At 40.2% G+C, this 25,242-nt stretch overlaps 1 protein-coding gene across 2 annotated transcripts in view; it reads right to left on the bottom strand.

Annotated features, from left to right (window-relative positions):
- Window positions 1-25,242, bottom strand: part of zfhx3b (zinc finger homeobox 3b) — a 288,437-nt gene that overhangs the window by 192,468 nt on the left and 70,727 nt on the right. For both annotated transcript variants that reach the window (XM_085269700.1, XM_085269704.1), the window contains one exon: window positions 2,667-2,701. The gene's annotated coding sequence lies outside the window, so the exon portion shown is untranslated. The remainder of the gene's footprint in view (window positions 1-2,666; window positions 2,702-25,242) is intronic.

Below are 25,242 nucleotides of genomic sequence, written 5' to 3'. Positions count from 1 at the left end.
TACCTGTGTTTTCTGTTACATTCATTGCTTCTTTGTCTCTTTTCAAAACTTGGAAAAATATAGACAGTTACACTCACCGATCACTTCATTAGTAACACTGTAATAGTACCCGTTTTCCTTCAGAGCTCTCTTTGATTCAACAAGGTAATGGAAACATGCCTCAGAGATTTTGGTCCATATTGACATGACGGCATCACACAGTTGCTGCACATTTGTCATCTGCACATCAGTGATGTGATTCTCCTTTCCACTGCAACCCAAAGGTGTTCTAATGGAGCAAGTATTGTCATCTCATTGACATGTTCAAGAAACCCAAGAGATGATTTGAGTTTTCCTGCTAGAAGCAGCAATCAGAAGATGGGTAGACGGTGGTCATAAAGGGACGGACACTCAGGTAGACAGTGGTGTTTAAACGATGCCCAAATTGTGCCAAGAAAATATCACAGCATTACACCACTACCACCAGCCAGAACCACTTATACAAGAAATTATGGATCCAAGCTTTCATGCCATTTGTACCAAATTATGACCCTATCATCTGACTACAACAGAAATCGAGACTCGTCAGACCGATTTTGGTGAGGGCGTGTGAAACGTAGCCTCACTTTTCTGTTCTTAGTTCTTTTCTTTCTACTGCAGTAGCTCGTGGTGTAAGGTTTGATGTGTTGTGTGTTCAGAGATGCATCTTCTGCCTACCTTGGTTGTAACGAGTTGATATTTGGGCTACAATTGCTTACCTATCCCCTCAAAGCAGTCTTGCTATTCGCCCCAAACCTCTGGCATCAACCTCTTGCATTTTTTCCCAGAGAACTGCCACTCACTGCATATTTTCTCTTTTTCAGACCATTTCCTCTAAACCCTACATATGGTTTTGTGGGAAAATCCCAGTGTATCAACAGTTTCTAACATAGAGTCAACAGTCAACAGTTTCTCAGATCAATCTCACTAACACCAACAAGTGTGCCATGTCTAAAGTAACTTGGATCATCTTTTTTCCTTTCTGACACTTGGTTAAACTTCTGCCAGTCATCTTGACCATGTATGCATCCACGTATACATACACACGTTTCTCCCATTTAACTGACTGATAAGATATTTGCATCAACAACCAACTGAACTGGTGTACCTAATGAAGAAGCTGGTGAATGTATATAGTTTACCTGTTGGTAATTTTATGCAAAACTTTAGTCAAACTGACTTTTGGAGTGAAAAAAAGGACATGGAAAGCCTGCAGTATTCAAACAATTTTTTGAGCCAAGCTAGGAACCTTCCAATTCTAAAATTAGAAATTTTCAACACTCTTCCTTGCAGTTCAGTTCAACCTCTGACATATTTTTTAGACTGTCTGGCACACACAGCATGTTCAAGATCTATCCACAGATTTTTAATGATACTCATGTCATGGTACTGTCAGGGCCAGTCCAAAAGGCTCTGCTTATAATTTTTAAGTAGTTCACGGTGAATTTTGAGGTACACTTTAGATCACCGAGTTAGTTTCAGTTTCTTGACTAACTGCATGATATTTTTATCCAAAAGCTCCATGTTTTTGTATTATCTTAGTATTAAGCTTAGTATTTCCTTTCTTCAAACTCACCTTTGGTAATTGTCATTAAAAAGCTAAGTTTTAAGGCCTTTTGTCCAGCACTTATTTCTAAAATGACTCTGGCTAATTCACATGATGCTTTTCATATTTCAAATTATACCTTTTTTGAACAGGTTGCTGCTAAGATTTAGTAGACCCTATTTGTGTATCATTGCTTCATAGCGCAATTGCATATCACTACTCCCGAGTCAGGAGCTACACCTTTTAGCAGTTCCTCTGCAATCATACAAAGTTTTTGCTTTCCCTTTCTGCCCAGCAGGAACGCAGTTTTATCTGAAAGTTTTCTCGGTCTTAAAGATCTTCTTACTTCCACGGTTCCGGCAATTTCTTAATGACATTTTGGACAGTGGAAATTGCAAGGTGGAAGCGCTTTGATATCTTTTTATAGCCTTCCTCTGCTTTGTAGACATCAAATAACTTCATTTTCAGATCCTCAGTCAGTTGCTTAGAGGAGCTCATAGTTGTTGACTGTTACCACAAGGTCTAAAGAGTCAGAGAATTGATCAAGCTCTGTACTGTCATCAGCTGACAATTCCTAAGGACAGCTCTTCACCTGCCCTACAAGTCCTAACGAGTCAAATAAGGCCTGACAAGTTTATGAAGTCTGAGTTTACAAGAGTCTGAACTTTCTAAATGTGCCACATATTTGTTCAGTTTTTCTTTTCTTTCTCTCCTTTTTTATCAGTTGTATGTCTTTTTATTAGATTGGTTGCAAAATGTGTAGTTTCATCAATCTTTTGCATACAATATTATTTATTATGAGCACAGTAGAGTTTACGCAAGTAACATCATTTACAATAACAAAAGAACCCATTACATGTTGGAATTAATTAAAGATGTACCTATAAGGGTGTGTCAATAAGACTGACTGCATACCATCTCTTATTGTTTAAACACATAAAGCTTTATCTGATACTTTTTTCACTCAAGTTTTAAAGGGGTTACTCTGAGATTTCATATAACAAAAATTCAAACTTTTCTCAAAGAAAGTACTCCCTCTAAAGTCTCATACATGCTCTGAAACTACAATGAAAGAAAGACAATTTTAGAAGGAAACACTTACCAACTGTGAAACAGAGAGAAGCTTCCTTCACAGTCCTGCAAAACAGAAGAGAGGTGCATCATTGTTCACAGTCTTCAGTTGTGTACCAATCAAACAGATATCTGTAAAGGATCAAACGTTAACCACACAGTTCACTGTTCTCATTAGTTTATTACAATTACTATCAATAAGCATTTGCCAGCAACCTTCTTAGTGGGCAATATTATCTTCCCAAGGCTGTACTAAGCTTGCAACTTATATGCGAGTGGAAAAAAACAGAATAATCTGGGAAATCACAGACAGCCATTATCATTACATTGTCCTGTTGCACTCATTTTGTCTGCAGGCTCTGTACTGTTTGTTAAGAAATTATATTACAACCTGAGGGATAATAAAAGGACACTATGCAAACATGTGTTGCATAAAATACAGAAAAAGCCATCTAAAAGACTTTCTCTTTCTCAGAAAAGAGGAAGTCTCAGAGAAGAGAAAACAAAAAACTACTCTTCTTTTTATACACCCATTGCCTTCTTTTAACATCCAAACCGCAAACACACTCCAGCTCATTGTTCCTTGCTCATCCAAAATGTAGGTCTCCTATTCAGACCATTCGTAATTAGCAATTCTGAGCAGAGAAAATAATTTCATCTCTGCATGCTATAGTGTATACTGTACTCGATTGGACCCACAAAACATTGCGCAATCAAATGCAAACAGCTTCGAATAAAGCCTTTTCTCCACTGGTATCAGAGAAATTGCATCTTCATTATGCTTTTATACGTCTTTCCCTTTGTGTTTGTGTTGTGTAATTGTGAGAATGACACGCGCCCTTCGTCCCGAGCACTGTGCCAAAAGCAAACCCTACTAGTTGTGTCTGTGTGGCCATGAAATTCAAGCTTGAGGTTGAAAAGACAGTTTTCAAGCAGGGAAATCTCAACCTTGGAAGCGCAACCTTGAAAACAATTTTCTTTCTCCTTTCATTTATTATGAAATAATTACTGACAGCACAGCAGATTCCTCAGTGAACAGTACACCATAGTTTAATTTTGGTGAACAAGCCAGAGCTTAGAAAGCATAATTGCTCTACACTCTGTGGCAGCAGAAAAGTTTTTGCCTTAAGATACCATGAATAAAAACAGATTAATTTATAAATAAACGTAATATTAAAAATTACACACGACACGCTGAATTTACAACGGTCATAAACTAATCTAAACAATTCCCTGCGGTCGAGGCATTGAAAGTTTACTTGAAATGTTTAAATGTTATTAGACATTATCAACAGTGAACTAACACTTGCCCTCTTCTATGTATAGTATAGTGATGATGCCAATCAGACTTTAACCCTTGCCCTTAGACAAAGTAAAGGCATCCATTCCCCTGACTCCAGGTCAGTAAGTAAGCATGTATTTTTGGATGCCGGCTGCTGATTGTGTATGTACTTTAATAAGCAGGCTGCAGGTCAGTCAGATTTATGGGCCCATGGTGGGGTGGAGGGACCAGACTCCCTTGGCCTCCAGCTTCCCTCTGCGCCATTACGCCAGAGTGAGATATAGTGGGATATTGATCCCAATGCCACTTCATTTCGCAATAACTATTACATGATATTCTCCCGGGCTGCACGTGTCTTCTGATTTATGCTGCCTTGCTATTTACATTAGCAGTAAGTGTTTTTCTATACCAACTGAGGAGGGTCTTACAGCCCCACGAATGGACATGTGAACATTCACATTCCATACCATACATGTTTTTGCTGCCTTTGATGCCTTTTTTCACGGTAGCGGGGGTGCTTAACACAGCACTGCCTGCTAGGTGAGACATAAACATATTGAAGAATACATCCCAGCCTTCATTACAGTTGCACGATTGACCTTGAGGCAATGTTATTTTCTGCACTATATCTTATTTAAAATACCTGCTTCATTATAGCCACACTTTGGAACGCTATTATATTCAGGAACACAGTTTGAATTATTTCACAGTATTCGTTCTCACACGCTTGTCAGGGTAGCGTATAGTCAGCATAAAGAGAGCAATCACAATAGACATGATTGCTACGTCTACGTAGAGAAACAAAATCATTATTTGTGTTAAATTGTGTAGATATTTGCATTTAAATCTTATATTTGCGTCCAATTGATTAGTAGTACGCTACCCGACATGCTGCAAGTAGCTGGAAAAACCAAAACATGCAAAAATTCAAATAGAAACGTTCCCATTTACAATGTGCTTCTGTGTGCTTTTTTTTCTAGTGGAGAAAAAAACACATGGAAAAAAAAATGAATTCTGTAAATTTATTTTGATTATGTCATATGAAAGAAATTGTCATCATGATCAGAACAATTAGGATAAGCAGCCTGTGCCCCCCAGAGTTCCCACCATTGGCAGCTGCGTACTCCAGAGCTGGATCTTTGCCAAAGTGGCTTTCCACGCAGCACCAGGCTGGTGCAGATGTTTGTTTACACACACAGGAACGCTGTGCTGGTGGCAGAAAAGCAGACACGAACGGGGAGGAACGATGGAAGACAGACCTTGTATAACGCTGGCATTCCCACAGGCAGCCTCCACAGGGGGGCCTTCGCCTCAGATGCTGTCAGTGCTACATGGACCACAACAAAAAAAACCCCAAAAAACAATAGGACTAATGACCCTTAATTGCTCTGGAGCTGTTTAAAATCAGATGAGCGTCACATAAGCTGGAGTATGTAAATCAAATCCCCCACCTCTCCCCACTCTGCCCCCTAAGCTCTCTCCCCTGGCACAATAAAGTCTTTTTCTCATAAGGGGGCGGGCAGCTTAGCAGGCTCGCTGCCAAGTGAGGGGAGCTGGCAAGCGTGGTAATGTGGAGACACTTGTTGCTATAACGCTCGCCTGTTACGCCAGCACATGGCAGAACTGGGGCGGCCGAGGGGCGTGTGAGAGGAGCAGATGGGCATACTATAGCCTCCACGTGCTTCCAGATTAAACACGGAAGCAGAAAGAAAGCGTGTTCTGCTCTCAGGTTTCAAAGCTGGCAGACACTGTGTGCATGTCCCATTCATTAATAGGGCCATTCATATGCAACACAAAGTTTGATTGTACACAAATGCCCCATTAGGGAGGAAGGGGGCAGTTGCCCGCGAGTGTTTGCATACGTGTTTGCATATCTTTGAAAGTGACAGCATTCACTTTGCGTGTGCTTAAAAGGATTGTGTTAGGTTGAGTTGAGTTTGGAGATTGAACACTTAAATTGGGTTGGGATAAAAGAAAATTTAATGGAAGATTTTTTTAAGAGTTTCACAGAGATTACGCTGCTGTTTGTTAGCATGCTCACACTGTGCATTCTGAGCTTATTTGGCATACAGCATACAGTAAATCTGATTAATTTTTGGAGAGTTTGGAGATGAAAACACATCTTTATCAAAGCAGACTGTAAATGACAGCGTTACTGGATAAACTGAGTTTAGTCATTGTCGATACTGTCTTTGCTGACTGAGCTACCAACCACGCAGATGGCTGGTAGCTCATTGAGAAGAGAGCAATGTCCTCTTGTGCCCCTGGTGTCCCACTGCTCCCACCAAACCCATTAACATCAAGCCATGATGCCTTTCTTATACCTGCGTGCTCGTCTGCTATGTGGAGTTTCTAGTGATTTAAACACAGCAACAAACCTGTCCAATTTTCAGAGTGACATTATTGATAGCCTGTCTCTTCAGATTGTAGGTAACTGTTAATGGTTGTTTTATGGTGCATGTGTCCAACATGATGTGCACATTCTTTCTCGTCCTCTCTCCCACTGTGTCTTTTCCTGTTTTATTTGAGTGCAATTATTACCTCAAGATCACTTTTATACATTTATTTAAAGAAAAAAAAGCCTTCTTCCTATCCAGTAACACTCACAAAAAAAAACCTTTCAGGAAAATGACCTGTGAAGCACAGCTGCAAAACCAACTTTTTTGTCCCTGAATATATTACTGATCGCAGATTTTTTTTTTAAATATATATATTATGACTCATTTGTTTGTAATATTCAAGTTAGCAGTGGCATAATATTTATTTCACTCTGCGACATAAAACTAAAGGATGATTCTTCTTGTCCCAGATTGAGCTGTGTAAAAAACTGAATAATAAAGTGGAAAAAGAATAAAATTCTACCGCAGCGAATTCGGGGCAATCTAACATCGATAAAGTGTGTTTCTGTGTCCGTGGTGGTGTTTTGAAAGGCCAGCTCCCCACACAGAGCACCACCTCCTCTTCACCGCTCCACTCTTTATCCACTCCAGTGTTTTCTCCCTGCGAACCTGTATCCCCTCTTGTCATGGATTAGCCTCCATACTTGCATGAACAAAGACTCAGTCAGCATGTGTTTATGTGTTGGTCCATGTGTTGTGTGAAGAGGAAATGTGTCTCCCACTTATGTCCAGATCTTAGAGGACCCCAATTTGTTAGGCATTAATCAGAACACCTGCTCAGAGAGCTGCCTGTGTCAGTGGCTCACTTTGTGTCCCAGTGGTTCCCTGACTGCCAGGCTTTTTGTTTCCCCACTTCAGCCATCAGTGTCATTTGAAATCAATTTAATGATTGTGCCTGAGACTGATTTGAGAATGCAAATGACGCACGGGGAAAAAAGAGAAAGCAATATACAATGAAAGAAGATAAGAGTGGGGCAAAAAGGCCAAGGAAAGAGGACTGTGCATTATTCCGGCACTAAAAAGCACGAATTCATCAAGTATTGTTCCAGCACGTGGGTGTAAACAAAAGAAAGAACAACAACAAAAAAATGAGAGAGAGAGGGGAAGAAAAAAGCGGAATTTAGCTCTACACCACAACAATGTCACTATCCTGCTGAAGGACAAAGCATAAAGAACAACGTTTGAGAAAAAAACTGAGTAAAACACTATGACAGGGCGAGGAAGACTAGGTCAAAGAGAGGCCAGGAAAGAAAGGGAGTACAAGAAAGAGGTAGCAAAGGAAACAAATGAATAAATTCATGGGGCACAAAATGAAAAGAAAGATGGAGGGGAGTGGAGCAAAAAGAAGGGGCCTGAAGTCATCAGTGCAGATTTTTATTGTCCGGACACTGGAGGAGCACACAAAAGCACTGAGAAGATTCAATTAAGTATCATATGCAGTGACCTTATTGCCATGGTTACGGAACAGTGGAAAATATTAATCAAGCCTGCTACAAGCAAAAAGATGGTGGAAAGTAGAGATAGAAGGAAGACGGCAATGAGAGATGCAGGGTGGAAAAGACGGAGAGGGGACAACTGCACAGTCCCCATGCTATATGTGCTTGTGTGTTTGCTTGGTTTCATGTATTTTAATGAGTACAGCCGCAAAGGTTCATGACTGTCCCAACCAGGCTTTGAATATCAATATGCATTATTGAGTGTGACATTTTTGGTTTAAAAAAAAAGTATTTATTTATTTATTTTTTCTTTAACAGTGCCACCATCAAACCTCAAAGGTTCACATTTGCACAAAAAGGAGTCACAAATGTGAAATGAACTCAATTCAGAACCCATTTCATACGGGGTTAAACTCACTTCACAGCTCACAAAGATTTGTTTTAGCTTCCTTTCTGTATCCCAGGTTGAATTTTATGTGGCCCAGTGTCTGCTGAAGCTTTTTTAGTGAGGAAATAAAACAATCCATCTACATATCTACAATCAATCACACAAGCCCGTATCCATTAATAACACAACTTGCAAATGTTTGCCACATGAAAATGAAATGTTTTCATCCATCAGTGTGCTTCGTGTTAGTGTGTGTGTGTGTGTGTGTGTGTGTGTGTGTGTGTGCGCGTGTAAGGGTACACTTACACACGGTTCTAAATAAATCCTCTAAAAACCAGTGCTAGCATATTGTTACAGACTCAGACAGCAAAATTATGACGATCATTTTCAATCATATTCCATTATGATGTTCCTCTCAGTCACATTTCCCTGCACACTGCAGAAGGGGAAAGTTGAAGATTGTTCTGTTTGATGAAGCTGTAGAGTGTTTGCTCGCTGTCTGCAGGGACTGTCTTGAAAACAATCTATCTGAAACTCCCCCGCTGAGCAAAATGTTAAATAAACAAAGACGGGGATAAACAAAATCCCTCCATTTCAATGTCACTGAGAAGAAAGCCAACATTTTTATGCTGCGATTGTGAACAGGAGGTGGCAGCCATAACTAGATCATCATTTAAACTCTGGACACATGGTGAAATGATTATTTTGCTCAAAAATAGTTAATTATAAATATTGTAGCAACCGAGATATAATTGCTGCACTTGCGTCAGCCACGAGGCGGTATAGTAATTCTCCCAACTCATGGGTTCCCTATTATGGCCTTGCTTGTGGAAGAACTATTTTAGATCTCTCCTGATCCTGTTATTGATATTATTTTATTCTAAATATACTGTCCTACTTTGTACTAGTTCAGATTTTTGGAACTCTCAGGGGTAGAGAGTTAAAAAAAAGTTCCATAAAATTAAATGTGTTATCAGTCTAACTGTCTATCTATCTATCTAGACAGACAGACAGACAGACAGACAGACAGACAGAGAGGTATAGACAGATAGAGCTACTTATGGCAGCAACACAGCCATTCATACATTATATGCTTTACTTTGATTAACTCCATATTTATCTGCAGTTATATGCAGTTAACACAGAAAGTTGAAGTCTGAATCAGAGCAGAAGCTCCAATATCCCGATGCTAAGGATGGCTGAGCTTTCTCCATAATGGCTCTTTTCCCGCTTAACAAAATTAAGCAAGGCACTTGAGTTGAATATTTTAAGTCTCAATTAAAAATGTGACTTGCTTTTATTTGAAGTGTGTGAATTTATACTTCCCATGTTTCAATTAATTGTTAGAAATACTGCACTCACTCATCCATGTTGATTGCGCTATTTTTTTTTCCCCCCGCTCTGGCATGGCGTATGTGGTTAATTAAGGACTTAAATGAATAATCACAAAATGTTCATTTGATTTTGTGTCTCTACTCACCAATAATCGAATAATCATTTCAGCCCTAAATTACAGCTGCATGTGATAGCCAGACTGCTAGCACACACACATGTTGTTTATCCTCTTCTAGGCGCTGCACTGAACTTCTTTGTACCGAATCAAGATCAACAAGTTACGCCACAACTTGCAAAGTGGTTGCAATCTCCCGAGGTATGTAATTGTTATGCCCATAATGGAACATTTAAAAAAAAAAATTCAATTCAATTTTGCTTTCATTGACGCAATAATTTCTTTTTGAACTTTCAACACTTTGATAAAAGAATTGTATTTATAAAAGCTTGTGCAAGCTAACTGTTTTATGCGTGATTTGCAGAGTGGCAAGCAATGGCCATGCAGGAAATTGGCCAATTAAGTCATAACTGAGTGATTTGAATTCAACAGTAGTTCAGTTCTCTGCCTGCTCTAATCTGGAGTCCTACTCTCTAGCAGAGGCGGCTACAAGAACCTACGGGTGAGGCGCAAGTGTAGGTGTAACAGGAGAAGGCCCGAGCAGGGAGGCAGTTAAAGTGCCTGATGTGACCATGACCACTTCCAGAAACAATTTAATTCCACAGCTTCAGCCATCTCCAGCTGATCTACTCCTCCAAGGTCATTAACTGTGCCACAGAAGGTCACATGATTAATGAGTGACAAACCCTCTGGTGCAATAACGTGTATGAACGTGGCCCATTAATTAGACAGAGGGGCCAAAGAGAATGAATGGCCAGGGACAGCTTGGCCCCCTCACAACCCTGTCCCTTCCAGACACCATTTTTCATTTTCATCTGCACAAACAGACAAAACCGCGAGAAAGAGCACTCATAGTATTCCAAAAATACCACACATGCCATGAAAAAGAAATCACCTTAACATAAATTCCTTGCAATAGTGTGATTGTTGTTTTTTTATATACACACGTTAACTAAAGAATGTACAGTACAATTATTAAGACATCAATCAAACAGACAATTAAAAGCCAAGAGGCTTGCTGCGTTTAAATGTTTGTGGTTCAGTGAAACTAAAAGGGTCCAAATGGCCCTCAGAAGAGCTGTGTGCACTGGATTCAGGTTGATCTGGGTATCAAGCATCTGAATGTTATGTTGTTGCAGTCCTTTTTCAGGACTATGATAAGCACTCTGCATTACTGAGGGCAATCTCCAAGAGGAAATGAAACATTCTGCTGCCACAGACTGGCTTTATTGGAAGACAACAAGTCCGGCCTCTCAGGATATACAGATCAGGAGATTTAATTGATGCTGACCAACTGTCAATGTACTCCTATTGCTGGAAAAAAAACAAGAGTGTTTAACACTCTTCCATTGTAAACAGTTTTCATTTCTCAGTCTAATCAACTTAATGCAATTCCAATAAGTCCATTTCTTAGAGTGGCCTTGTTGATTTCAAACCTCATAGCCTTTCGTTTTATTTTCACCAGCGCCAACAAATGTAATAGCCGCTAAGTATATTGGGCAATAATATACAAATGCTCTACATTCAGTGCATGCATTTCAATTTTACCTTGAGGTCATAGCATTATGGATATACCCCAATGGGGTCATTAATCATAAATACAAACACTGTATGTAATAACAACCAGTGGGGAGAAGCAGACTTCGGGGGAAGGTTTCAGAAGAGGACTTGTACAAGACCAGGGGACACAGTGGTTATCTGTGTAAACAAATCTCATCAGTTCACCCACTCCACCTGGGTCAATGTTTCCCCGAGCTGGCACACAGTCAGGCAACATGTACACAGAAATACACATTTACGATTGTCATTGGCCCAGAAACATAATAAGGAGTGACAGGGTGAGCCCAAATCACTCAGAGTACAACCAGGAAAACAACATCTTTTTGGAAACAGGGTAAATATGCGCTGGGATATGTGTGTTTGTGTAATGATGTTGTATCGTTATATGAATTCTGGGTCATAGAATATTTATCCGAAGTTATGAATATGGAAGGAAAGTAATTTAAGAGACATGCTGGTAATAAACATAAATTTGAAAGGTACTGCTGACATTTTTTACACAATTTTTTTTATAAATGAAAAATAATAAGAAAAAAAACCTTCTTGCGTCTTATCAAGCATTCAGAGAACCCTTTGACCCTTCTGAATAAAAGCATCTCTCTGGAGATTTGACACACATCTCTCAGCACAGATCTGAAGACAGTCATGAATGTTGTTTGCCCTCTGATATATTTTTAATATTCAGATCATATCAAATATGTCCTCTTTCAATAATTGATCTATCTATCTACTAGCAACATAACACATGCTGGGATTTGGCATGTGATTTCTATGCCTCAGTCAGTATATCTTCTTCCCCTCTATTCAGTATGATAAGGAGGGCACCGGCTGCTCTCTAGATGTGATTTACTTGGCCAAGGGATATACCCTCAGCGCGTGCCAACAAACCCTGTGACCACAAACTGTGGGTCAGTAACACTTTACAGCTGCCTTTTCTTGTCTCTGGGATCAGAATCAAATGGCGCCGCATATAAGACAATGACTCTACTATGTTACAGCATGTGTTTCGATATGTTTTAGTTTTGTTGTATTTCGGCTCAATATCTGTTCAAGATATCAAATAATTCAAATACAAGCCAGTGCTTCTTGACAAAGACGCCTTCGCTTACAAAGGTCATGCGTGCACTTGGGCGTTTTGTGAAACGAAAGCCCGTAAAACAAATGACGTGTAAGATATGTGCAAAAAACATTTTTCTTTCTAAAGGAACATGGTGCAACACAAACATATCAGAGCCTAATGGAGTGAGTGTTTTTCATCCTGTCTTTGACCACCAGCATCTCCTGTGGTGGCTCATTTCCTTAGTGCAAGAGGTTCCCACCCTCCATCGCAGACGGGCTTCAGGGGGCATGGTGGAGAGAATACGAGATGGAGGGAAGGAGCAAAGTAGAAGAGGGAAGCCATGCTGGGAGAAAGGAAATCTTCCATGTGCAGAAGCAGAGTGGCTAGAGGACATTTCACGCTAATGGCGGCCGGGCCAATTGAAATGACTGCAGCACTGCATGATTTGAAGGTCAGGAGACAGAGGATTATATTCCAGTGGTGGCGGAGGAGGATTGGAGGAGTAAAATGGTACCTCCCGCCCCTCCTCCTCCCCCTCCTCCTCCTCCTCTCCTGAATTATTGCAGAACAGCCAAGATGGAATCAACATAGCACCAAACCCCAGCATCATTACTCTTACACCCAGCACAACATCAAGCACATAGCATTGCTCTGGTCTTCCCCGTGCATTCACATCATCGCGAGAATCTCCATTTGTGATTTGAAACAACACAACAAAACCATCATGCCCACTCTGCCACACGCCGTGTTGTTTTTATCATGTACTGTAACCAAAACAAACTAATAGAAAATTAGATTTTTTATGCCATGTCAGTTAAACATAAAAAATAAAAACAAAATATTATACCTAAAATAACAATTTTGCATGTGAAGGCCAATGCATGATAATTTGTTTTGTTTAGTTTTTTGGAGTAAGATGCCAGTGCTCTTATTGTTATCCGCGAGAAGACATGATGATAAAAGAAAGATTTGAATGTCCTCTTGAAGACATGGATGACACAGTAGATAAAACACTGAGGCTGGAAAAAGCACCGTCTTTGGTCAGGCTTATAGATGAGTGTGCAAAAGTTACTCACACGTGAGAAAAGCATAAAGTGATTACGCACATGACTGCAGTAATAAGCTGTAATAAGATGTAAAATGACCATACACATTTACTCCAGACATTGTGCAAAGCAAGCCAATGTGACTACATCCCGCTTCCTATATGCAAGCAAACATGGAAACAACAACAAATGAGGCAACAAGGACGTCAAGCAGAATTTCATAAATCAGGGACATTAATGTAATTAAACTAATTCCCTGTAGGCATCAGCTTCTCTATCTGCTTGATGTGATTTCAGAACTTCTTGAGGCTGTGCAATTTTTCACAGTCCCCATTAGACACTGCGCACTGTCTGAGGAATTCTGACCATCAAAGCAAATCAGACTTACGGATGCACCTGTTTCAGTCAGACAGAAAAAAAAAAAACGCCGTCTAAAGCAGCAGTGACGTTTCTTTAGATGCAGCCATTTCCTGTGTCAGTAAACACTTTATGTTTGTAAGCAGCATCCAATCCCGGGTGCTCTACAGCACCACAGCAGAGAGGTGGATAGCTTATAGGAAGGGGACAGATGTCACTCTTTGTACAAAGCCAATAGAGTTTGTAACATCGAAGGACTGAAGCAAAGACACTAGCTACCATGCCAGCATTCATATGCTAACAAAAGCCTCAGAACCAAATGAGTGAATTTAAACTCAAATATCTTGCATTGCTCTATTGTGGTGTGCTATAAAGCACTGTTCACACAAAAGGATAGGAAAAACAATGGACCTTAAGCTAATATTGCTGAACCTTCTGCAGCCAGCATGTGAAAAAACAACAACAAATGTGTCTATTTAGTATATAAAGAGAAGGAAGGAAATTAGAACTTAAAGTGTATGAATATTTAGTTCATAACAAACTGTATCAAGTATTATAGGGTTAATGTTGACTTAAATAAAAAGAAAAATCATCTTAACATTTTAAAAATTTTGCATTCTGACAATGACAAATTAATTTTGATTTAAAAAAAAAAGTTCCGCTTTCCACAACTTGTAATTTATTCTTTCAAATAAAAATTATAATAAAAAAGTAAGATTTTTATGCATTTAAATCAAAATGAGATTAATGAAAGAAAGATAAATATGTTTTTGTTTTTGTTTGTAATTACATTAAATTAAAGTCACATTACGAAGTTTAGGCAGTAACTTTATTAGAAAAAATATTAATTAGAATAAATGTTTTTTTTCGTAAGCATACCACATCAGTGGTGTACAGGGTGGAGAAACACAGGCTGTGATTTTGCTACATTTCTCCCCCGCTGACTACTGTGCTTGTAAAACTCCAGAGGAGATAACAGGCAACTAGGGTAGCCCAGTCAATCCAGTGCATGTTTGAATGGCTGACCATGTTAAGCTCTTAAAGCAGGCATTAATCCAGGATTTTAGGAGCAGAGCTAAGTTTGGCACGTTATCATGGCAAGGCCCAGACCTTAGACGGAGTTCAATCACTATGCAGAACCACTCACAGCCTCAGTCACACAGGCCTCAGACATGACTAGCACTGCAGCTGGACTGGAATGAAATAGTAGGTGTGCTAGAGACACAAAAAGTTTTAAAATTCTTGAAATGATCAGTGAGTCTATGACTTTCCCCTTAAATATTTTTAGTTTATCTTAAACTGAAGTGCAGATATATATAAAAGTATTACAATTAACACCCAGGGTAAGGGTAAGAGTTTTATCCAACTAGGCACTTCATCTATAGTATGAACACAGATGAAGCGTCTTTATTCTGTAACGTATGGTTGCGAGGCATACCCAAAGTAGTGGCTCCCACAGAGCCTGAGTGACCTCTCTGGCCAGCCTCAGTCTCTACGTTAGCGTCACACCTCCAGATGTACACAGTCCAGAACAGAGCTAAGCACGCAACCCAGCACTCCCTGCTCTGCTCGACTCGAGATACACACATACCAGCTCAGATCAACATCAAAGATAGTTGTGCAGACAAACATATTAAGAGCTGACAGCCTTGACCATGCATCTGCAAAAGTAGCATCATCATGATTTAACAGTGGACAAATACCCATCGGGCAACATGACAGCGGCGAGCACACAGTCACGTGGCTGCACGCACATACATACACATGCGCGCACCAGTGTTAGGGTGCAGAGAGCCTGGGCCAAGGCTTAGGACAAGAACATGGGCTTAGGAAACTGGGTGTTTGTTGGCAGATGGGGGATATTAGGGGCTGTGTGTTGACTTATAAATCTTCCTGCACAGTGTAGGACCTGACTTATCATCTGACATATGAAAAAATACCAGAGAAGCAGTAGACAAAAAGAGAGGAAATTAAATGAGAGCGGTATAAAGAATGGGAGGAAACCAGTATTGTAGCAGGCATCTGTTTTCCTCCTCATCCTCACCCATAAACACAATCTGTATGTGGAAACATACACACCACATGTCAGATCTGATTCATGTTTCTACATTTATTCTTCTTGTGTCTTGAGCACAACAGTAGCTAACCGCCCGGCTAATACACATGTCAAAAATAGTCTCGAACACTTGTAAGAATACCAGCTACTTCCTGTGTGGATTTCTGGAGCTTAGAATCTGGATCACCACTATCTGAAACCCTTAATTTATGCACGAGTCTCTGCCGTTTTACTGACGAGAGAAAGATTTCTATTGAAATTTATCAAAACTTTCAAAGTAGTGGTCTCCTCAACACAAAGGCAAAAAAAATATGGAACTGAGCCCTCTTTTATTTTGAAGTGTTTGAAAGAGTGGTGCAGTTTTTGGTTGTTTTTTTTTAAAGTAATGTGGTCAAGTGTCTTGAATTTATATGATATGACAACAAGAACATTTAAATATAGCATGCTCACTAACTAAATGTATGTGCACTCGCAAATGTATATCAGTTTATTAAGTACACTGACCTAAATATTTTGGAGTCTGAAATGTCATCTGTGAGATGGATCTTTCATTTAGGAAGTTAAAAAAAAAATTTCTTTAGATGGTTTTTAGGAAGCTCTAGATTTAACTTCAGAGTCATTTTGAGGCTGGTGATGTTGGTGCTTTTGAATAATATTGCATTATACTAAGAGGTGTTTAATGTTTTTTTTTTCCTGCCCTTCATTCCATTTATATGACTGAGAGTAAACTAAATTTGTATTTGTTATGAATATGCCCCCATAAAACTAAAAAAAAATAAATAAAAAATGCCAAATTGATGCTTTAAATGGCTGTCAGTAAACACTGTGATTCTTTTGATTATTTGTATGCACGCTCTATCACCAAACTATCAGGGTTAATATTACTCTGAAAGTAGAAAAATAAAAATTGTTAAAGCCCACACTCACCAGAGTAAAACATATTTGATATTTTGAACACCTGCCCCTGAGCCATGTCAGCTCTGTAAGTGGACAGATAATTCTCCAATCAACACTTGTCAACTCGAAATAATTGCAACTGGAAAAAAAAATCATCAGTTATTAACAACGGGAGAGTTGCTGTGCATGGTATTTGGGTTTATATGTGGTTTTTAGTGTGAGGAGTAAGTGAGGGATGGAGAGAGAGAGAGAGAGAAAGTCCAAATGGATTTTAGCCCTAGAATAAATCACTGTCGCCACAGAAACAGGCCGACAGCTGTGATGGATGGCTGAAATTTTTGTGTTGATGTCTTTAGTATTGCTGACAATTTGGTAGTCCAGGCTTTTTCACTTTTCCTGTGCTTGTGTGTGGCTAAACACATCTAAATTCTGGCACATGCTCATACCTACACATCAGTGTTTCACACCAACTCAAAATCTGCTTTTGGATGAACAATATCCTTTGCCAGATTTTTTTTTCTTTTTGTGGGGGGCTCAATTCAACAAGAATTTCAAATTAAAATTTTGCAAACTTCCGGGCGTATATTCCAAAACCTTAAAAAAATTATTCAACGCCTCATTATCTGTAATATTCAATTTGCATTAAATGTTCAATTTACAAAAAGCATGTTGCATTGCTAAACTCAACTTTCTCTACTGAGACTGTGGAGACCATCTTGTGTGTGTGTGTGTGTGTGTGTGTGTGTGCACCGTAGTCACATGGTCTTTTTGCACCTGTATACACTGACCCTCTCATTGGGTAACATGCTGCCACATGACACAGTGACGGTGGTGTGTTTGGACCATATACTGACTCTCTGTCTGTCAATGGCGTCTAATGGTAACGGCATCAACGCAAACTGAGGATAAAGGAAGGAATTTTTTTCTTTTTTGTTCATCACGACCGTCCTGTTATCTAGTCCACTATAGCCCTTCTGGGTGTACTCACCACACACACACACGCGCACACACACACACACACACACACACACACACACACACACACACACACACAAACGCGACTTGAACATTACTTTAAATTCTTAAATCTAAAAATAAAGCCCATAATACACTGCACAGTACATTTAGTCACTTATGCATAAAGTTATGTAAATACAATAATTCCAAACCATTACATACACACATGCTAAACACACACACACCTGACACACACATGCACACACGCACGCACATGCATGCACGCACAATAAAGAACTGGGCCATTCTAAGCCAGCCCCCCCACATCTAGTGTTTCCATCTGCTCTCACCTGGCAGGATCAAAAAGAGCACACTTCCCACAAACTTAGAAAGATCAATACTTTCTCCAGCAAAACACAGCAGTCACAGCCTCAGTCCCAGCTTCACACTACTTGTACTCAAACTACTAAACACTCAAAGAAAGATTCCACAAAGCAGAAATTTAAAAAAAATGTACTGACCTTACTGTCTTATTTTCCTCCCTTTTCTCTCTGACGTCCAGTCCCCTCTTTTTCTTCTGCTGGTTCTTGTCCTCTAAACCTCTGGTCTAAGTAAGTCATGCAGGAGCTGCTTCCTGCTCCTGCTCAGCCCTACGCCACTGTATTAGTCTGATTTCACACTCTGCAGCCTAGCCTCCCGTCCTGAAGGGGACGGTGAATGTGCTGCTTATTTAGAAGCCGGCACGCACTACCTGGGCTTGTAGGCAGCTGTTTAAAGCACGAGGCAACATCCAGGGTGCATAATACCCCACACACACACACACCTTCTCTCTCCCTCTCGCTCAAACACACAGGCAAACACTCACTAGCTGGCTGGCCCACAAGATAGGGAAGAGCACATGCATACACACACACACACACACACATGCACTCACACACACACAAGTAAAGTGAAATACACACACATGCAAGAAGTCTGTCAGAGGTCTCTCTACCTTGGCTGGGATAGCAGGCAGTGTGAGAGTACACACACAGGCACACTGAGATGGGCTGGCCGCTCCGTTCTGTCTCCTTCTCTCTAAGTATTTAGAAGACAATTTCAACAAGGGATTGCTCCCAATCTACTAGTGTGATCCACATGGATGAGTTATAATATGCTTGCCACTCTCTCCCTCTCTCTTACCCCCCCTTCTTCCTCTGTTCCCTCTCTCTCATTCTCTGTCTCACTCTTTCGCTCTCATGCTCGTTGTTTTAGCCTATTATCGAGCCGTCACCGATTTCAGTTCAGGAGGAAAGCCTTCCCTTCTTGGATGCTATATTTCTCTTCACTCTAGATGTGCATGAGAAGGGGCCAAAGACTGACTCCACCTGAATGCGTATTAGTAAAATGCATTATTTATTACAAAGCTGCATTCATTTTTTTTTTTTCCTGATATGCCGGTGGACATGCGGGGGAAGGGAGCAGTTGTGGCGACTGCATCAGCAGCGAAGGGGTGTATTTGTTATATGTGTGTTTGGTGGAGGCTGGGGTGGTGGCAGGGGGGGCAGGGATGAGGGGTCAGGATTTGTGATAGCAGGGGTCTGAAGGGAGGTGAAAAGAATACATAAGATATGATTTTAATTTATTTATTTATTCAATGGCTGGGATTGCCTTATCATCCAAGGTGCTGCCTAATGACATCACTGCTGGCTCCAAGCTGTCCCAAATCACACTGCCACTCATTTTTTCATCAAAATGATTTATACCTTTATGTGTGTGTGTGTGTGTGTGTGTGTGTGTGTGTGTGTGTGTGTGTGTGTGTGTGTGTCAGTGAAAGAGAAAAAGATAGATAAAGTACAAGCGTGAGGTGGACAGACAAATAAGCCTTCTGTATCAAGTGAAATTATTATAATAAAAATGATTTAAATAAAAATATTTACTATTAATATTATCCAAAAATCAAATTTACACAAAATTCATTCAACACAAGCAATTTCAACACAGAGTTTCAAACTTTCATAAAATAGGTGAAATGGTTGCAAATTCATAGTCAGACTGAGTCATATTTTTGAGTTTTAGCAATTTAAAAAGCATTAAACTTTTGATTTGAGCATATCCCTTTAAAGATGATCATATCTCATTACGTTTGGTGCTAAATATTCCAAAATTACTGCATCGCTCTATGGTATGTACAATAAAGCAATTACAATATTCACAGTAAATCATTTTTAATCTACAGTTCAATATCCCATTGACACATTTATATTGAAATGGATTTGATTAATTAGCATATGAATAATCATTTGATTTAACAAAGTTTTAACCAATTAATTAATTAATTAATAAGATGATCAATTTAAAATTACATACACACACACGCACAAAAAAAATAACCCTTTTTGCTCCAATATTGAAGGGTTTTGTCTTTGTGTTTTAAGCAAAGAATTTTAAGAAAATATTTGTGATTGTAACAAAGCTCTGACAAAGCTTGAAGATATTAATAGAAACTACAATAAAACTAGTGTAAACTTAAAGTAAACTTAGTGTAGACATTGCAAACATCTGTAACACTGGGTTTCAGGGCCTGAAACACCAAACCCAAAACTCACTTCCTCCTGTTAATGTATGTCGAAAAAAAATGAAATTTTGTGATGTAACTTAAAAAAGAAGAAATGGGTTTTTTGTGTGCACTCTTTGTGTTAACTATAGTTTTAGTTTAGCTAATTTCATACTGTTGTAATCTAAACCACTACAAATAATTAATTATGAAAGAATGAGTTCAAATTTCTGTGTAGTATGAATGGCCAAACATTGAGTAATTAAGTTTAGGGCCTGCACTTACACATAAAGAAGACGGCGGGAGAGGGTGGAAATAGCTGTGTAAGCTGGAGTTGCCACGCTGGTCAACAGGCTGCTGCAATATGCACCCATGAGGGCAAACAGCCAGGCAGGAGTCATGACTGCAGAGTGGACCCCCAAGACTATGTCAGCACTATCAGCCTCCTCTCTCTCTCTCCCTCCAAGCAGGAGAATCACTCCAATACAACAGAAACACAAGAATCTCATCCAATCACTCAATATGTAGGCTGTGAGCCTCTGCTGAATACCTAATGATCATTTTCACCACATCGCAGCCTAAACTTGAACAGATTTAATATTTCTCATAAAAGATTTAAACAAAGATGCATTTAACAGCTAACACACACAGAGATACACACACGCACTTACTCAGCTTAAAATCCACAAAAGATATTGAAAGTTAATTGTTTACACAATTCATGACTATCCATGTGACCCTCACCGTGCTGCACTTTATTATACAGTCTAATTCAGTCTCCAGCTGCCTGTCCCCAGTAGAGCCTGTTAACTGCTTGGTCCTCAGCCACAGGATGCCCATCTTCTGTACCTGGAAAAGGAAATGATGTGGCCAAAGGCCCAGCTGGGCCATTCTATCACTGCTATTAGGGCTTAAGTAGAACTGGAAAATTACTCCATTGGCATTAACAGTCCATCTCAATCATTTTAATACTATCATAATCATGAGAATTTCTAATATTATTTTTAAAAGCCCTGGTATAAAAAAATGGAATTTCATTTCCTTTGCTTAACTATCTTAAATTGAGAGAGACTAAGTGAATGGGGAAGAAAGTGATATCTTATGAGACAGGGGGGAAAAAGTGATCTAGAGTCACCTCTAATCCTCCTGCTGCTGTGTCCAGCACTGACCGGCACACTGCCACACACTTCCATCTGTCTGCTTACTGGCCTCACCATGGTACAAGTTACAAGGTGTAATTACTATATAAACAAGACAATTAATAGTTTAACCCACTCGCTCTTAAAGTCCTCCTCTTTCACACAACTGTCATCTGCTCTCCAACCTCACGCTCCCATCTGACCAGTGACATAAAAACCTCCCGTGTGCCTGATATCCACTCGGTGCGCATCATTTTCTAGACGGGTAACCATAAAGCATCGCTAAACACTTTAAGAGTTAATGTTTCTTCCTTCCTTCTCCTCTGTTTTTCCAACTTTCAATTTTCCTGAATAGCATTATTATGTTTTATTAATATCTTTGAATTATTACTCATTTTCCTCTTAAAATTGAGTGCTTTAATTCACATTTGAAGTACTCATCAGGACCGCGCAGCGAAATGAATGTGGAAGGATACATTATATTTGCAAAAATGCAAAGGGTGAATTAAAAATATATAACAATACTAAAATATTAACTATTAATTTCAAGAAGATAATTTGCCAAGGAAAAAAGCCTTTTCATTACTTCTATGGCTCCTTTTCCTTTTTCTAAGTGCACCTTCTGATTGTGGCTCTGTGAATGATACGTAATTAGAATATTCACCCGTGTTTCAAATAGAATATTTGATGATATTAAGACTATGAGACAGCCACATAAGTGTTTACTTTCATGAAAACAGGGCACAAAATGGATGTGGGTGCTGCATGATGGAGGTGATTCAGTGTATTTTCATGTCCAATACAATATCGGATAGAGGGGTTCAGTCAAAAATAGAAAACAGCACCAAAAAAAAGATAGTTTCGACTATTGCTCCTTCGTGTTCACTCTTTATCATTTTTTTCTTTTTCTTTTTTTTTTACAATAGTGAAGTCTAATTCCCATGATCACCCTTGAAAGCGTGACCTTGTGCTGTGTGACAGGAGATAGCCGCAGCATGAAGACAGGACGCCACTTATCATCAAGGGACGAGGTGGCTGTTTAATTTCACACCACCAGTGGCTAAAACCCCTGTTAGTGAGGAGCGCCACAATGGCAGCTACGCTAGGGGAGCAGATGTCCTAGTGAAGGGGTGTAAAGAGGGAGGAGGTTAGGTTGGGAGAAGGGCAGGAGGGAGAAGGACTGATGGTAGTGGTGGTGTGCTATCTGTGTGTGCCGTGCTATCGTCAAGTATTGTGCTCAGAGCACAGTCTGACCCCGTGCGCATGCCCAGAAAAAATAGCACCTTTGTCCCTCATACACACACACACAGAGAAAATGAACCACGCAAATAAACACACAAATGGTCACCGTGGCATCTGGCCATCCTTACGGGAAGGTAGCTGGACTGGGAGAAGGCATGAAGGAGCAAAAGGTGGAGATGACGGCGATGCACAAGAAGAGAGTTTTGCAGGACGGCCAACGCCACAGACGCCAAAATCACTAAGAGCCCAATTGCTTTCTGAAGAGCTTTCCATTGTCTGTCTGTCTGTCTTTGATGAACTTGAGCTCTGGCCTCCAACCCAGTGGTCTTTCTGTCTAATCCTTAGCGCCCCTGGCTACCCTTCACAGCCCCTCCCTTAAACCTTCCACACACAGACACAGACATAATATACACCCTTCAACTGAAGCCTGACATGACTGCAGGGTTGAACAGTGACCAGCGAATCCCAACACAGCTGAATATAAAACACAACAATAATGAGCGGGACAAGAAAATGGCTTCCCTCTCAAACATGGCTGCTTACTGATGGCCAGACGCAAGCCGGGAGAAAAAGGTCACCTCTCTCATCTTTTAATACACCCCTCCCTCCCCCAGCACACCTTCTATTGCGGTGTTGTGTTTTTTTTCCCACATATATATATATTCTTTTTCTCTCCCCCACTTTTTCATTTCTTGCCTCCCTCACTAACACCTTCTATTTTCCCTCCCTGGTCATTCTCCTTACCCCATTTCGTATGCGGACGTAGGCTTATTGTTCAAGAGACAAAGGAAGGGGATCTTAGGAAGAGACAGGTGGCCGCATCAGAGTGATGAGAAAATTACGAAATTGAAATCCAGCTTCTAAAAAACTCTCCTTCTTGGAAGGTAATAAAAAAAGGGGGAAATAAAAAGTAACTGTGCCCCTTCTCCTCTTCGGCACAACTCAGCAAGAAAAGGAGCAACCCCACACTCCCGTCCTCCCCCAGTACAATTTCAAATCCCCTCTGAACACCGCAGTCCAGTCAGATATATTCATTTTTCCTCACTTACTCCCCCAGTGTCATTTTTCTCTATTTTCTCCATCGGTTGGTTATGCAGAGAATGTTCCAAATGCATTTCGACTGCTTGATTTCTATTTTCATAATATCAGAACATCAAGTTAAAGAATATAAATGTTTATTCAGCAGAGTGGGGAAAGCTGGTATATGGGTGCAGTGGCTCTTGGGGGAGAGAGTCCATGCTAAATCAGTAAATCACTCCATCTGGAAGATGAACGGCATGTTTTGGAGTTCATTGCCTTTCGTCTCGGGCGAGTGGTCGGTGCAGCAGCAGGCCCAGCAGGCTGGAGCGGAGGTGTCTGCTGATGTGGATGGTTACAGCAGGATAATGAAGCGGCGACCGGGGGCTTGGCCGTGTTCTGTTCACCCCGTCCACCCTGCTGTGAAAGGGCCCACCGCCGAATGTGGCTATTAGCCCGTCCTGGTTTTGAGCCGTCATAAGTTCCTAGCCTGCTGGTACGCCCCGTGGAAAGTGCCTAGCTGTGAAAATGTCCAACTCTTGTTGCAACTTTAATCTTTTCATTCATCAGTTAGTATTGTGTTGGACTGAGCAAGTGTTCACTATAAATAAACTGTGAAGAAAACCTTCCAAGAATCCTCACGTTTATTATTTCATCCCCCTCTTCATGACAGACAGCTTGCCAATCTCAGTTTATCTGTTGGAGAGGACTTATTAATAACTAAAACAACCTGTCCAACGCCTTCAGCAACACACAAACCAGTTTGTTGAAAGCAGAGAGCAGCATTTAAACTTTAACCAACCAATGATGGGCTTCCACACCTGCTTCAGTCCTACTGTGAGCATTTTCTTATAAATGCTAGGTCAAAATAATCACGCACCATTCCCCCTCCAAAAAATCACAAACAAATATGTACGTGTTGTCCTGTATGATTCTTCAGTGGCTGGTGTGTTTTTGTTTCAGTGACTAAAGTGAATACCCTCAATCGTACTTCCAAAATGGACAGATAAATAGAGTACTACTGCAAATGCAACTTTACACTACTGAAAACAGGAGTAGTACCATCATGATCAAAAATATGTTAAAACTTTAGCTCACTTGATGAGCCGACAAAAGGCTGCAGCATCCCAGGTTTGATTCTGTCCTGGACCCTTGTCTGCAGTCCTTCCCCCTTGATCGCTACAGTTCTGTCAAATTAAGACTATTAAAAAATTATAACTGAAAAATTAAACTTTGACTATAATCTTCTTTTAATCTCAAGTCTTTTTTCCACGGCAACATCAAAAGAGTGCACAACGCCCCTTCCTAGATGACGTTTGTATTTCATGATTTTAAAGATGTGTTTGTGGTGTGTTTCCACAATCTTTCATTTTCATACACAGTAGATTTTGCACTATACTGTGATTCTGTCGAACACAACTGTGTGTAAACCGAGAGCGTGTCATGAAACAGACTGAAGCAGGCACCCTCTCTTCTCACCTGCGCCTCAAACTGGGATGTGAGGCGCAACACATTTAAATAACTTGATGGAGTTTATCAAAATGACAGGCAATTAGACTGGCTCTGACCATGGGTTTGCGTGCTAAATGAGAGTCATTTGAGTAGTTGGATCCATATATGTTATATAAAAAGGAGTGAGAGTTTTGGAGCTCCACATCAGCTCCTGGACAGCCCTAAATTAAATATCCCCAAAGTCCATTAGGCTAAACAGCCTGAGGAAAGACTTTGTCTCACCACAGAAAAATGACAGTAAACTCAGGCAATCATGCTGCCAATCAATTATGC

This window comes from Mchenga conophoros, linkage group LG1, assembly GCF_057382185.1.
Source record: "Mchenga conophoros isolate Kocher_MC1m ecotype Shallow Benthic linkage group LG1, M_conophoros_male_GT1.1, whole genome shotgun sequence".
Classification (NCBI taxonomy): domain Eukaryota; kingdom Metazoa; phylum Chordata; class Actinopteri; order Cichliformes; family Cichlidae; genus Mchenga; species Mchenga conophoros.
This window is presented reverse-complemented; position numbering and strand designations above follow the sequence as displayed.